The 14,880-nt window shown below is 37.6% G+C and overlaps 1 protein-coding gene and 1 long non-coding RNA gene across 5 annotated transcripts in view; one reads left to right on the top strand and one right to left on the bottom strand.

Moving 5' to 3' along the window:
* The window catches only part of LOC122988678, a 177,704-nt gene that overhangs the window by 72,415 nt on the left and 90,409 nt on the right, over window positions 1-14,880 (top strand). The window lies entirely within an intron of this gene.
* Window positions 1-14,880, bottom strand: part of LOC122988685 — a 142,705-nt gene that overhangs the window by 39,413 nt on the left and 88,412 nt on the right. The window lies entirely within an intron of this gene.

The following is a 14,880-nucleotide window of genomic DNA, read 5'->3' on the forward strand; positions in this document are numbered from 1 at the left end:
CAACTACATCTATTTACAAAATGATAACTTTTGCTACTTTATGTGTAAGTAACGAGTAAATTTAGAAGTAAAAGTACCCATCAAAATAAGTACTTGCAGTGCAGATGAAGAGAGTATCTAATTAGTGAAGAATACTTGAGTAGTGAGTAACTTGATGAAAACTCATAATTCATGAGTATATTGGTTCAGTTCTTGGTTCAATCCTGTTCTCTGCTGCATCATTTCTTGCTTTGATATCATTTATCAGTGTTATGCTAACGAGACATCTGCATCTCAGTTTGTCATACCCACCTAATCAAATCCATCTAAATAATGGTGTGAAGTAAGGATTTACTAAGAAAGAGTGGAGCTATCGAATTGTCTGTAATGCTTGCTGTGACTCTGGCCATGTAAACCTGATTTTCTTGATTAAAGTTAAAACTCTGAATCCTGCTCTGTGTGTATTTACTGACTGTATGGCGTGACCCTCCCCTAAACGTACTAAACATACAGTCCTACAACTCCTCCACAGTTTCCAAATATTAAAAGTAAGGCTAAGGCTATTGCTGGGGGAGAGCAGGGGTTAAGAGTGCATTCTGCCCAGCTAAGAAGAGAAATGGATAGAAGAACTGAGAAGATGCTGTCTCTACTTTACAGACTGAAAAACCACTTGAGATCTGAGACTTTAATATAAGCACATGTGTGATGGGTTGTGGTTACTGTTGTTGAGAACAGTTGCTTGGGTGCTGCTGTGTGATGTACTATTCTTAACTTTGTCAGTTAGAACTGTTGCGTATTGAGAGCGCAGCTGCATAGATTCTTAGAGAACAGGATCTCTCCAAGTAGGTCACACGCTTTGTGCATGAACACTTCAGGCATTGTTAGAATTCTAAATTGTTACTATCCATTGTTGTTTTTCATATATTTTGGTTTTAATATCCTTTTTTAGTATTATCCACTTACATATAACCAATGAAATGCTTTGAATTTAAAAGGTATGTCGTATAGATTTCTGCTTTTCTGGAATTTTTAGCAGCTTTTTAGCTTATTAAATTGTACTCTTTTGAGATCTTGTAGTTTGCTTGTTAGTGGTATGTAAGAGACACTTTTTTCACATGCATGCGTGCGTGTTGCTGAGTGTGTAGTTCTGTGTGTGTAATATCTCAGTATGGGTATGTGTGTGTGTATGTTGTAAAACAGGGGTGTCAAGAAAGCCCCCCTCCTTCCTTCCTCTTTCATTCTTGGCCATTTGCCCCTATCTTAACCATACATGGGCACAGAAGTTTGTTAAATTATAGGAGTGATTTTGTTTGTATTGGATGAAATGAATAGAAAGGTGTCAACTGTATTTTTCTAGCAGGGAAGCATCATGAGTTTAGGGGTAATAAAACACCATTTGACTTTAATTCCCAGGAGTTATTATAGTTTTGTGTTTTTTGATTATTTTTTAATTTTTTATTTTGTTTTTATTTTATATTTTGTCTAGCAGGGAAATGTGGAATATGTAATAGGATTATCATCCCCTTTTTTCTGCAGCTAATATAGTTTTGTGATAAGCAATGGCTGAATAGAGAGAGAGAGAAGTGGCACTCCTTTTCCTGCAGTGTTAAACATGATTCTGTTTGATGTAGACAGTGCCCCCTACAGTGTTATTATAGTTTTGTGTTTTTTCATTAGTTTTTATTTTTATTTTGTTTTTAATTTTTGCATCATTTTTGTGTCAATTGTGTTCTTCTAGCATGTAAGTGTCATGAGTTATCACGTTTTTTTATCCCCTTATTTCCCTGCAGCTAATATAGAGTTGGGAATAGAGAGGTGTTATTTATTCTCTCTGAAAGGAATTGTCAGCGGGAAATCAAATTTCCCCCTTTCTTCATTCTACAGATTCATCTGTATTTCCCCACAGTATTGAAACATGGTGTAAGGGTAATTAAATGTATTTTGATCTTTTAATTCCCAAAAAACTGCCGCAAGAGCAGCTGCAAAGGAACGGTGGTCATGTGTGGTACATACCTCATCAGTGGGTTTACCATAAGCAAAAGAAAAAACTCAGAGTTGTGTTTGACTGTTCCGCATCATATGGAAGTAAATCTCAACACAGAGCTTCTTCAAGGTCCAGATTTGGCTAGCCCACTACTTGGTGTCCTGCTCAGGTTCCGTCAGGAGTGAATTGCAATAATGGTAGATACTCAAGCTACGTATTACCAAGTACAAGTACATGAAGATCACCGTGACTTCCTCAGATTTTTGTGGTGGCCTAAAGGGGATTTTACTAAACCACTGGAAGTCTACCAGATGAATGTTCATCTCTTTGGTGCTGTATCATCTCCAAGTATTTCTAACTTCACCTTGCTGAAAACAGGAAAAGATAACTCAGACAAGTACAGCATGTAGGTATTTGACATAACTAAACAGAGCTTGTTTGTTGACAAAGGACATCAGGGAAGCATGTTCTCAAGGAGGCTTTACTCTAAGCAAATGGGTGAGCAACAGCTGTGAGGTACTCATAACTGTTCCTGAAAGTCACACAGCCAGCTTGATTTGGACAAAGAGGAACCAGATCTTGAAAGAGTGCTGGGTATCCAGTGGAGTATCCAAAGAGACAAATTTACCTTCAAGGTTACTGTCAAAAGCAGAGCTCCTACAAGACGGGCAATCCTTTCTATAGTCATTTCCATCTATGAACCACTGGGTTCCCTTTCACCCTTTATCCTCAAAGCCAAGCAAATCATTCAGAGGCTCGGTGTTGAAAAATGTGGACCTATAAGGACTGCATCACTTCTGTGACACAAGTGAGTCAGGATATGGGACCATACGCTACTTAAGGCTCACAAATAACATGGGAGATGTTCATGTTACCTTTGTACTGGGGAAATCCAGAGTGACTCCTCTGAAGCAGATCGCAATCCCAAGGCTTGAGCTTGCAGCTGCAACTCTTACTGCGAAAGTGGATAGAATGCTACAGAAGGAGCTTTACTTTCTAAACGGACAGTACATCCATATTGATGATGCTTCACGTGACTACATATAGAACCATTCTTAAATTCCACCTGATGATTGAATGGCCCTGAAACTGAATGGCCTGAAGACCAGAGGTTCTTGGCCATATCTCCTCAAATGATCCAGAGGTAAAAAGAGACCTCACTGTAAATTGTTCAAACACAAAGAATGCTGCAACTAGCAAGATAACTGAACACTACTTATCATGGAGAAATTGCCAAGAGCTGTTGGTTGTTGAAGCTTAAAAAATTCCTGATGCTTTGAAGTCAAAGGGCAAAGCTAAAGGTTCCTATGACACGCTTAAAACTGACAGATGAACAAGGCTTGTCTGTAGAGAACTTGGACAAAGCATAGAGGGCAATAATTCGCTATGAACAACAGCATTACTTCCACTCAGAACTCAGTTATTTGGAAAATGGTAAACCAGTTAAAATGGACAGTTCCATATGCAAACTGGATCTGATTGTTGATGACGGTATCCTAAGGATTGGAGGACAGATAAGTAAAGCAGCCACGCCAGTGAGCTTGAAAAACCTGATTATCCCTCCCAAAACTATATCCAAACTGATATTGTGTGATATCCACCAGCAGGTTGGGCACTCAGGAAGGAACCATATGCTCTCCAGACTTGGCCAGAAATTCAGGCTACCTTCTGCCAACTCATCTGCCAGAAAAATCATCAAGTCTGGTGTTTTTTGTAGATGCCTGCAATCAAATGTTGGGAGCAGAAAATGGCCGACTTACCAAAGGATTATACAACTCCTGATTTGCCACCCTTCTCTCATGTGGGCATTGATTATTCAGTTCAATTCAATTCAATATTTATATATCTCCAAATCATAACAAAAGTTATCTCAGGGCACTTTTCACATAGAGCAGGTCAGTACAGTAATTTACAGACACCCAACATTTCCCCCATGAGCAGCACTTGGCAACAGCGTCGAGGAAAAACTCCCCTTTAACAAGAAGAAACCTCAAGCAGAACCGGGTTCTAGGTGGGCAGCCATCAGTTGGGTTGATAGAGAAAAAAGAGGGAGGAGGAGAAGCATAATAACAACAATAATGACAATAGCAACAATGATAATAATAGAAATATGTGGTAATAATAAACTAGTAATAATAGTAATTAATAATAATTATTTCGGACCTCTAGAGGTTAAAAGAGGTCAGGCTCACGTGAAGCGATGGGGAGTGATATTTACCTGCCTGGTGAGCTAAGCTGTTCATCTGGAAGTGGTGAACACATTAGATACAGACTCCTGCATCACTACCATACGGTGGTTTTTGTGTCAGAGAGGACTAGTACTGAGCGTTCAAACAGATTGTGGTACCGATTTTACAGGTGCTCAGAAAGAACTAGAGGACACTTTGAGCCAACTACTTCACCAAATGATTCAGGATGCACTGCTGACCAATCGAGTCAAATGATTGTTAAATCCCCCATTTGGAGCCCACTTTGGAGGAGTGTGGGAAACATCAGGCTTGTGAAAAAGATATTTTCTTCAGTTCTGAAGTGGCAAACTATGGATGATCACATGCTACAGACAGCTCTATGTTAGATCGAAGCAATTCTCAATGATAGGCCCATCACAACTGTGTCAAGTGATCCAAATGATTTCTAACAGTACCTGTATATCATTCAATCATTTTATGTCCGATTTAGAATCCAAAATCAGAGAACAATGACCTGTTATTTCATTATTCATTTATAAATCCAAGTTCAGAAAACAAATAACAGCTGTTGCTGTTTTGATTTTGTTCTGATCTTAAAAATAAAACATGATTTGTTATCTTTGATTTTTTCATTCAACATTTTCAATTTGTTGTGACCATGAAGTTATTGACTTTTATTCCTGCATGCACCTGTGAGAAGGTTACTAACGAAAGGTCTTTTTTGACGTGATCTTGGTAGCCCTGTTACCAACACAGTGATAAATAGTTTGTTGTTCTAGTGCAGCCATGGTGGCCTATCACTGTACCAGCTACAGGTGACGGGGGATGATAAAGGTCTTTTTGTTGTTGCAGAGAGCTTTCCAAGCCAACTGCAGGAGTCAGGTGTGAGGGGCCGTTACAGACATTATTCTATGAGGGGCCGTTAGGGACGTTATTCAGAATTACCATGCATATACATGTACTTTTCCTCTCACTTATGTATATGAAACCAAAATCATTAACATACTATACTGAAAACCACACACACATACAAGTGAAATGCTTTTACATACACAGCTGAAACACTCTCACAAAAACTGAAAAATGCTTACATACACAACTGAAATGCTCTCATAAAAACTACTGAAAAGCTTTCACACATACTAGTAAAATGTGATCATATACACAGCTGAAAATGTTCCTCTCATTATACATTTTCCTAAAGAGTTTATGATCTCAATTGCTAGTTTCAAGTCTTCTTCAGTTCTTCTTCAGTACATTCTGTGTTAATGATTTTAAGCCTGTTTTTCACTTGCAAAATTTAATATTGGCATTAGCATTATCACAGTTAACCATAGACTCTAAATCCACCATGCTAACCAAGCTAGCAGTTAGCATTAGGGTCAGTTCCACCTTCTTGTCTAAATATAATCACTCCTCATCACGTCTAGCTCCAAAAATCCAAGATGGCGATGGTCAAAATGGCCAACTTGAGTCCACAAACTATGAGGCCACATTATGGATGCATTATAAGAGCTGGATAGGGCATCGCTGCTCAGCCTTGCAGCCAATTTTTCCCAGTGGTCACTCGCGGTATTGCAGCGAAAAATCCCCCTGTGGTTCCAAAAAAATGTACCCCATAGACCACCATTGTAAAAGAGACGTCTGTAAAATTGTTGACAGGACACCTCGAACTGCAAACAAAAACAATTATGACTCTTTCTATGATGAACTTTTGATCCACAGAGGTTCTATATTTGTCAAACAAACCGAGAAAAGCGATTTAAAAATCTGTGACGTCATTACAATGTAAAGTCTATGGGCTGAGTGTGAACTCGCTGGCAGGGCCAGCGGGGGAAACACTATTACGCATATTCAGTGGACCGCACAACACAGAAGCAAACTCAGAAGCTAGAAACTTTTTTTGGCGTATGCACCAGCCGAGCAATTCCTATAGGACTGAATGGGCACCATTTTTAGTCCGGTCTCCAACTCTTATATTATATCCATGGGCTACATCCATTATTTTTTTTACAGTCTATGGTATTATCCTAAAATGCTGCCAGCAGGATTCAAGCACTGTGCTGCCACCTAGTGTCTACAGTTATCTAGTGCAGCCACCTCTTTTACTGCAGCGGCAGCACCGTGGTAATGCGGCGATAAAGCAGATAAATGAATCGAGTGACATCTGTACCTTGAGGAATGTGCAAAAAAAAGGAAGAAAAGTTGAAGATGGAACATGGGAGTTGGCCAATAGGGTTCTGCGAAAGCCTGTAAGCTGCAGCAGCATAAAACCATTACTAAGGCTGTACATAATCTATATATCTATAGATGAGGCTATTGATTTGGCAGAGGAGGCTCTCGAAAGACATCCAGATGAACGTTATCTGAAGTGGTGTGCTGCAGTCTGCTACAAATGGATGATTTTTTACACAAGGACAGTCTCCTGCAGAAAAGCATGATAGACAGAGCAATCAGTCTCCATAAAAAGGTGACCTCTCCTTACCCTCATTTTTCACTTAAAATAAAAACATCTCTTGCAAACATACACGCAGAGTCGATGGTCAAATTTACCAGGAACTGGTAGAAAATGATCTGGAACCTGCAGACAGACAGATGCTTTACAACTTCTATGCCAAATATTTACACTTCACTCGAAATGATAGCCACAAGTTAATAAAATGTCATATGATGGCAGCAGCGATACCACAATTATCTGAGAATATGAAAAATGTGAGAACAGTATCAGAACTCTGGAAAGGATTAGAGAAAGAAACAGGTACCGAATGTGTGGAGAAGTAGAGGAGTTTCTGGCTAACCTGCAAGACTAAGAACCTATAATAAACATGAAACATTTACTGCACTTCAGAGGAGAATTTGTTGTACCAACATTGTGTCAAAATGCAGAACAATATAGATATTCATGTTGTGAAAAAATCTGTACATACTCATTAATCTGCATACATACAGATGTAGAAAACTTTGAATTAAAAATAACATTTTATTGCAGGCAGAGAAACAATCCAATAATAAAAAGATTTGGATCAGCTTCAGCTGAAATCTTCAAAAAGTTCAAATGGCCAATTTACATTTTCTAATAGGGGTCTTACAATCTGGAATCAAGTCATTTGTAAACTTATCCCAACATGAGTGTGTAGGTGTTATCAGTATCAGACTTTCACTTCTTAATGTTGACAACATTTTAGGATCCAATATTTATCTAATTTTTTTTTATAGAACTTTGTCATAATAATTTTTTCTTATCATTTTTCAACTTTTCGTGCTAACTTGCAGTAGCTTAAAAATTGTGAAACAGTTTGTACATATTTGACTATTGAATAGCTCTGGAATAAAATCTAACCTGCTGTTTTGTTGTGTCTTTTTGTCTTCCTCCAGAAGCTGGAACATTTAAAAAAGCATATGGGAAAAAAGGAATTGGAGGATAAAAAGAAATCAGAAGGGATGTCAAATAAAGCAAGAAAGAAGTTCACTCTATTTACTGCATATGTTGCTCTGCTTCTCTGTTAATCTCTTGTATTGGTTGTTATACAGGAAGACTGGCAGCTGTGGAGAGATACAGTATGCTGTACATTCTGGAATAAGATTCAGAGACAATGAAAAGAAAAAGGTCAAGGAAAGAGAAGGCACAGCAGCAAAGCTCCAGATAGTGCAGCTGGCCATGTTCCAAGGTCAGTCACAGGGAGTGATGATAATGTACCAAGCACATAGTCACACCCATGACTGTGGCAAGGGACAAGGCTACAGGCAAGGAGGACAGGGCAGACACGGGAAGCAGTCAAACCCAGAAGACAAAGAAAAAGGCGGACATTGAAGGTATGCGAAGTCGGGGAAAGGTCAGGACCCAGAAAACCAGAGACATAGTGAGAACACAAACACTCACACAAACACGGACTTTCACACAAACATAATTAGTTCAAGAAGTCATTAAAACATCAGATAAAAAGAGAGTATCTAATGAGCAAAAACACAGACAAACCAAGTTTTGAAGTGTTTTTACATGAAGCCTACCAAGTTACGCCCACACTGACAATACAGATGCTTTGTTAACTCAGGGACAACAGAAGAGTAATTACTGCAAGAGGTATGATTTTTTGAAAGCTGGAGAACACTGGTAACAATGGGAGCTAGTCTGTCAGAGAATGGTAGACCGTTCATTTACCAGTACAAGTCAAGGATGGAAAGAGATTCAGTCACTCTTGTCATCATGTTGTCCAGTAAATCTAAATGGAACAATATCTGGTGTGTAATTTGGGCATAGTGCACAGATAAGAGAGTGACAGTTAGCAAATTGACAGGTTTAGGTCTTGATAAAAAAAAATATGATCCTAGAACACTGAGCACAGAGATAGCCAAATGAAGCAAGCAAACACACACAGTAGATTTAAAGAAATGCTCAATGTGACAAGGTAAGCAATTGTAAGGTTGACACCTGAAATGACCCTGCAAGGTAGCAGGCAAAAGTTTTAAATTTCTGGTTGATTTTTGGGACAATTATTTCTGCTGTAAAGCAGGCTGAATTTCCAATTACTCCAAAATTGAATGGTGGGTACAGTCATGCTGTGAGAGCAACGAGCAGCGCAGTAAAAGAATTGTACACCACCTATAATCACAGAAGATATAGGAAAGAAAAGGGTTAAAAAGGGTTAAGGTTCAAGAAACAGGAAGCACTCAACTGGTTCTGCAAATTTGTCAGATTTAGCATCCATTCCTTGTCAGCCACAGTTTGTCACAAAAGATTGGTCAGATAATGCATTTAACATATTAAATTTAGCTTTATTAAATGTCAGGTATTTGTTAGGAAAAACATTTTTAATCAATGATTTTATTGTCAATTACAACCTTGATTTTATGTTTTTAACTGAAACTTGGTTAGAGCAAGATAGCAGTACAACTGTTCTTATTGAGTCAACCCTTCACAACTTCAGTTTCTTGAGTGAAGCTAGCATGCATAAGAAAGGAGGTGGAGTTGCCATTTTGTTTAATGATTCCCTCCAATGCAAACAGATGTCTTAATGGAAATTTTGATTCTTTGGAATATGTGGCTCTTCAGTTGAATTTCTTCTCTTGAACTATATTTCTAAATATGTACAGGCCAACTAAATACAGCACTACCTTTTTGATGACTTTGCTGAACTGTTGTCTATAATCTGTATTGATTTAACTGTTTGGTTATTGTTGGTGATTTTAACATCCATATTGACAACTAAAGAACTGTTTTGTGTTCTTGATTACTATGGACTGACTCATTTGATGGAGCCCACACACAATAAGGGCCACACTCTGGATCAAGGGTCTGAACATTTCTAAGGTTGTGATGACTGATGTTGGTCTCTCTGATCATTCCTGTGTTTTCTTTGAGAGTGCTATCTCCATGCACACAAATGTTCAAACAGAGGTAATCACAAAACGGTATATCACTGAAAACACCAGTCAAATATTTATTCAGGCTTTCTCTTCCACACCCACCCTCTCTTGGATCTCAGTCAATGAGCTTGTAGATAATTTCAGCTCTAAAATTACAAATGTTATTGATGCCATTGCACCTACTAAGGTGAAGGTAGTCTCTGGTAAGAAAATACCAGAAAATACCATCCATAAGACAAAGTCAGCCTACTATCACCTAAAAAATATATCAAGAATTGAAGGTCTTATGTCTCAGTAGGATTTGGAAAAACTTGTCAACGCATTTGTCCATGCATTTATCTTTGCTTAAAACTTCCAGTGATGCACTGACCTCCTCTCTTCTCCTCCTCTTCTCCATCTGTATGCATATATGTACCATTAATGCATGTTACTATAAAATGTGCTATATTGGGATAGGTATCGTTATTGGGATATAAAATGACCTATATCGGGATATGAGATTTTGGTCATATCATCCAGCCCTAGTTACACTGCACTGTAACTTTTATTCTCCTGTTTTATCTGTCTTATTGGTGACTCCTCTCCACGCTCTTGCGGTGTCCTGCAAGTTTCAGTTCTGGGGCCCCTATTATTCTCTCTATATTTGCAGCCCTTGGAACGGATAATCAGCAGTTTTGATGTTGCTTATCATTTATATGCTGACGATATCCAACTGCACTTCTCATTGAAACCTAGTGAGTCTTTTAGGTTATCCAGGCTCCTGGACTGTCTTAATACTATTAAAGACTGGACGGCAGAAAACTACCTTCAGCTCAATGCTGATAAGACAGAGGTTCTGGTTTTCACCCAAGAAATGGTTGCCTCTGAGATCATAAAAAATATTGGGCCTCTTTCCTCCACTGCCCAATCCAGCCTGTGCAGGGGTAATATTTGATCAGTCCTCGTCGTTTGACACCCATGTAAAGCAGCTTACCAGGTCTTGCTTTTGAAAAGCGCTATATATATTTACTTACTTATTCTATTTTAGCTTCTTTTTATTTGCAATTTAACACTTTTTAAATTGTATTTAGATGTCTTTTTACATTGCCTTGTGTTGCTTTTATATTCTGCCTTGATGCCTTTTATGCTCTATGTAAAGCACTTTTAATTGTCTTGTTGTTGAAATGTGCTGTATAAATAAACCTGACTCGCCTAAAGTCACCAGAGTATCAGGCTTCCCAGGTCAATATGTGCATTAGGACGTGGCACGTACATGTACCGATGGGACCTGCAACCCTCAGGGGCCCAGGTCAGACAACCTCAGAACTGCTTTAGAGAAAAAAACACACACACACACAGAAACAGGAGGTGCAGTACATGAAGGAAGAGAATTTACACTGCACCACACACATCTAGCATGTACAGGACATGATTAAGGAACAAGCATGGCTTAAAACAAGTACAGAAAGTGAAAGATTGTGTACAAGGTGGTTGTATTAGAAAGATGGACGTGCAGAAGTGGAAGTACCAGAAAACCTCAAACACCGCGTTTTCATAATGCATGACTCAGCTCCACGTATCTCTTTAGCAAAAGGATCAATCAGGAACTGAAAGGAATTTGATTCGTGGGAAAACCATGTGGTATGATAATTGTTTTAACATTTTTTTGAGTTTTAACAACACAATATATACACAGGCTGCACAGTGAAAGCAGCACGTTAGCAGATTGTAGCCACAGCAGCACCTTCAATGCCCAATACACAAACTCTACGTATATAAAACAGAGCAAAATACTTAAAGGATATATCTGGCAATTTTCTATATCTTTCTTATTGTCAACAAATCTCATGTGCAGAGCCAAACCAACAATGAACTCATCCTACTTACATGGATTGTATGTGTATCCAAAGTCTGATATTTCTCATTCCTCTGTGCCGTAGACCTCTATTGATATGAAAAACTCATCAATGAGCCACACCGCTGCACTGGGTGACATGTTGCTTCTCCCCAAAGACCAGTATTCATTTGTCAGGAATCAAACATAAATCAAACTTCATCAAAGTGCCACTGACACACCATGGGCATGTGGTGTACACAGGCAAAAGAAGTCCATTGTCCATGCAAAGTTTTGCATTTTTTAAAGGTTTATTTCTCAAAAACCAGCATGCAAACAAAAGTACAACTAAATCATGGTTCCTGCAGCCTCTTTTGCTCTGATAAAAACAAACAAACAAAAAAACATGAAATCATATTAACACAGATACAGTATGCAAAATGAATCTAAGGAGAGTCAAATGTAAATCCAATGAATTGTTATCAATAAACATATTAATGTATGCGTCACCATGAATAATCACCTTATCTCTCTTTCTAATGATGTTGTTTAAAGAATGGAAGACAGCTATTAAAAAAAGGATTTTACATGACATTATTTCTTATTTATTGTGGCAAATAAAGTAAGGCTTATGTTCAGTGAGTTCTGTCTGCATGTTTGAGTCAATTGGTGATATGTTAAATATGAGGCCTATATATAATATGGTGACATATTTATTACTCAATTTGATGGATAATAATAGTTTTAAATTTTAAATTTAGTTTTTAGATGTTGTTTACATTTAATAACCTTAACTCTAACCCTAAAGACTGAGTGTATTTTGAGTTTGTATTCTGTTTTGGAGAAAATTTTGAGATATATGTCTTTCCCATGTCCTCCCCTAAACCTCGTCAACCTTAAATTGCATTCCACCAATGACATTTCAACCTCCTCACTGTTTTTTCACAGCCCAAGGTGGGGGTGGATTCAGTGATTTCAGGGCTCTTGGCAAACTCAGTCATGGGACCTCCTTTGCACTTTATTTTCACCCTTTCTCTAATTGAGAATGTTGGTATTGGCAGAGGTAGACAAAGTATTTAAATCTATAATCTATTAATTACACACTAACAATACTTTGTTAAAAGTAAAAAACTTTATTTGTATAGAACCTATCATACAGGAAATGCAGCTCAAAGAGCTTTATAACAAAGAAATGACATGCACCAAGTGCTTCTCAGGACAGTCGGAGCTAATTAAAGGCTAGAGTGAAGAGATAAGCTTTTTAGCTTTCTTTTAAAAATATTTAGCAAGCTGGCTTCCCTGATATCTACTGGTAGTGTGTTCCATAGTTTTGGGGTGTAATTGACAAAGGTTGAAACCCTGATTTTCTTTCAGCTGTTGCTGGAATCTCCAATAAACCAGCAGCAGATGACTGCAGTGTTCTTGAATGCAAATAGTTAGAAATGTAGCTTGGTCCTAGCCCATTAAGGGTTGTGTATGTTTTAACTTCAGAACCAAATCAAAACAACGAAAAAGAGCCATTTTGGGTTATGAAATGATTGAATGATACACTGATATTTTGTCATTACCAATTTGTTGTGACCATGAAGTTACTGACTATTCTATCACAGGATATGCTGCAGCATGAAGAGATGTTCTTTGTTTCTCTTTCACACAGGAACATACTGTTCAGACACACAAACATGGTTTCTATGACAAGCACAAGCATTTATACTTATTCATACAAGAATTTCCCTCATAGATGCAGGGATATATTAGGTTATATCCAACTGTGTTACATACACACCATAGCTTAATGAAAGTCAAACATTTTCTCAGCATGGCTATGGAAAGTTACAGTCTCACAGACTGAATGAGCTGACACAGAGACATGCAAACTGTGGTTGTAATGTGACAGCTGAGTGACAGATAAAAAGAACTATATGTGAAGAGAACCAGAAATCTTTCAAAGTTAAGTGAATGCATGTTGATCATTTTGAAGTTCTGATCACTGTGTCAGGACATTTGCAGCTTTAGAACACAACGGAAAGCAATAAGGGCCGTTGGCGGGATTATAGAAATACTGAAGTCCTAAACTCGGTGTCCTCAGTGGTAGCTACGTGCTTGAAAGCCATGCATCTGAACAATAGAGAAGTAGTGTGGTCAAAAGTCTGTAAAACAGAAACTATTCTGCACTATGAGAAACAAGAGTGGTTGATCTTCTTCTCTTGCTGTTCTGCGATTGTAAACCACATCCCAACCACAGGTCTGCAGGTTCCCAGCCTGTATGAGGGGCCGTACAAGCTAAAGTTCATTCTGGCCATTTCACATACATACATTCTCCTTTGACATACATATATTTCTACGCCCATATGTGTATGTATGTATATATATATATATATATATATATATATATATATATATATATATATATATATATATATATATATATATATATATATATATATATATATATATACACACACACATGTATGTGTGTAAGTGTAAAAATATATATATTTGTAAGTTAGCATGAACATATATGTATGTGTTGAAATATATATACACACATATATACACACACACACACACATACATGTATTATGTATTCTAACATACATTCATTCTAACTTACACATATATATATATTTTCATTCTCACATGTATAAGCACATACATATTCTCACATACAGATATATCTTACATTTAACATCAATTTACTCACATACATATATTGTCACATTCACATATGCATATACTTAACACTCACATGCATTTATTTTGGATTTTATTTTATGTATTTTGTTTCATCAAGGCAGACCTTGATGTATCGTTACAGCATTTCAGGAGAGCAAATCTCTCATTTAGTATCACTTGGAATGAATTGGCAACATGTTTAGGGGTAAGCTGTCGGACTCTCTACAGGCACAGACAGCAGCTAGGCATTCAGCCACTGACATGCAACATTATCAAATGACAAGCTGAACAGAGTTGTTGGTGAAATTCTTCAGTCTACCACAAATGCAGGTGAATGATATATGCATTGGAGCTTGAGGTCACGTGGGTTACGCATTCAAAGGTGGTTTGTTAGACAAAGTCTGCCAGATATCGAACCTATTGGATGGTCTTTCATGGAATACATTGATATATTTACAATGTTCCAACCCCCAATCAAATATGGTGAATCAATGCCCAACAGAACAACTTAAGGTAAATCAAGTAGCACAAAGTCAGTAGTCAGTTTCTTACAATACACTTGGACATGGTGGAAGACGTACTTAAATCCTTTATTTGAATGAAAGCAAAAGTAAAAACACTTGATTACAAATATAAAATTATAACTTCTGCATTCACAATTGTAAGTCTACAGCAAAATGGACCAAGCATCAAAAGCAAAAGAGCTCATTATTAAGAATAGTTTCTTTTAGTGTTAAATTATTGATGTTTATACCATGGTCTGGGTGAATACCTTTTTCTGTCAACCATCTAACAGTTGATAGTTATGAGGTTTTCTGCTCTAACAAAATATTTTCTGTTCTAACAGTATCCATATATCATTCGATCATTTCATA

The sequence above is a fragment of the Thunnus albacares genome, chromosome 9 (assembly GCF_914725855.1).
Source record: "Thunnus albacares chromosome 9, fThuAlb1.1, whole genome shotgun sequence".
Taxonomy (NCBI): domain Eukaryota; kingdom Metazoa; phylum Chordata; class Actinopteri; order Scombriformes; family Scombridae; genus Thunnus; species Thunnus albacares.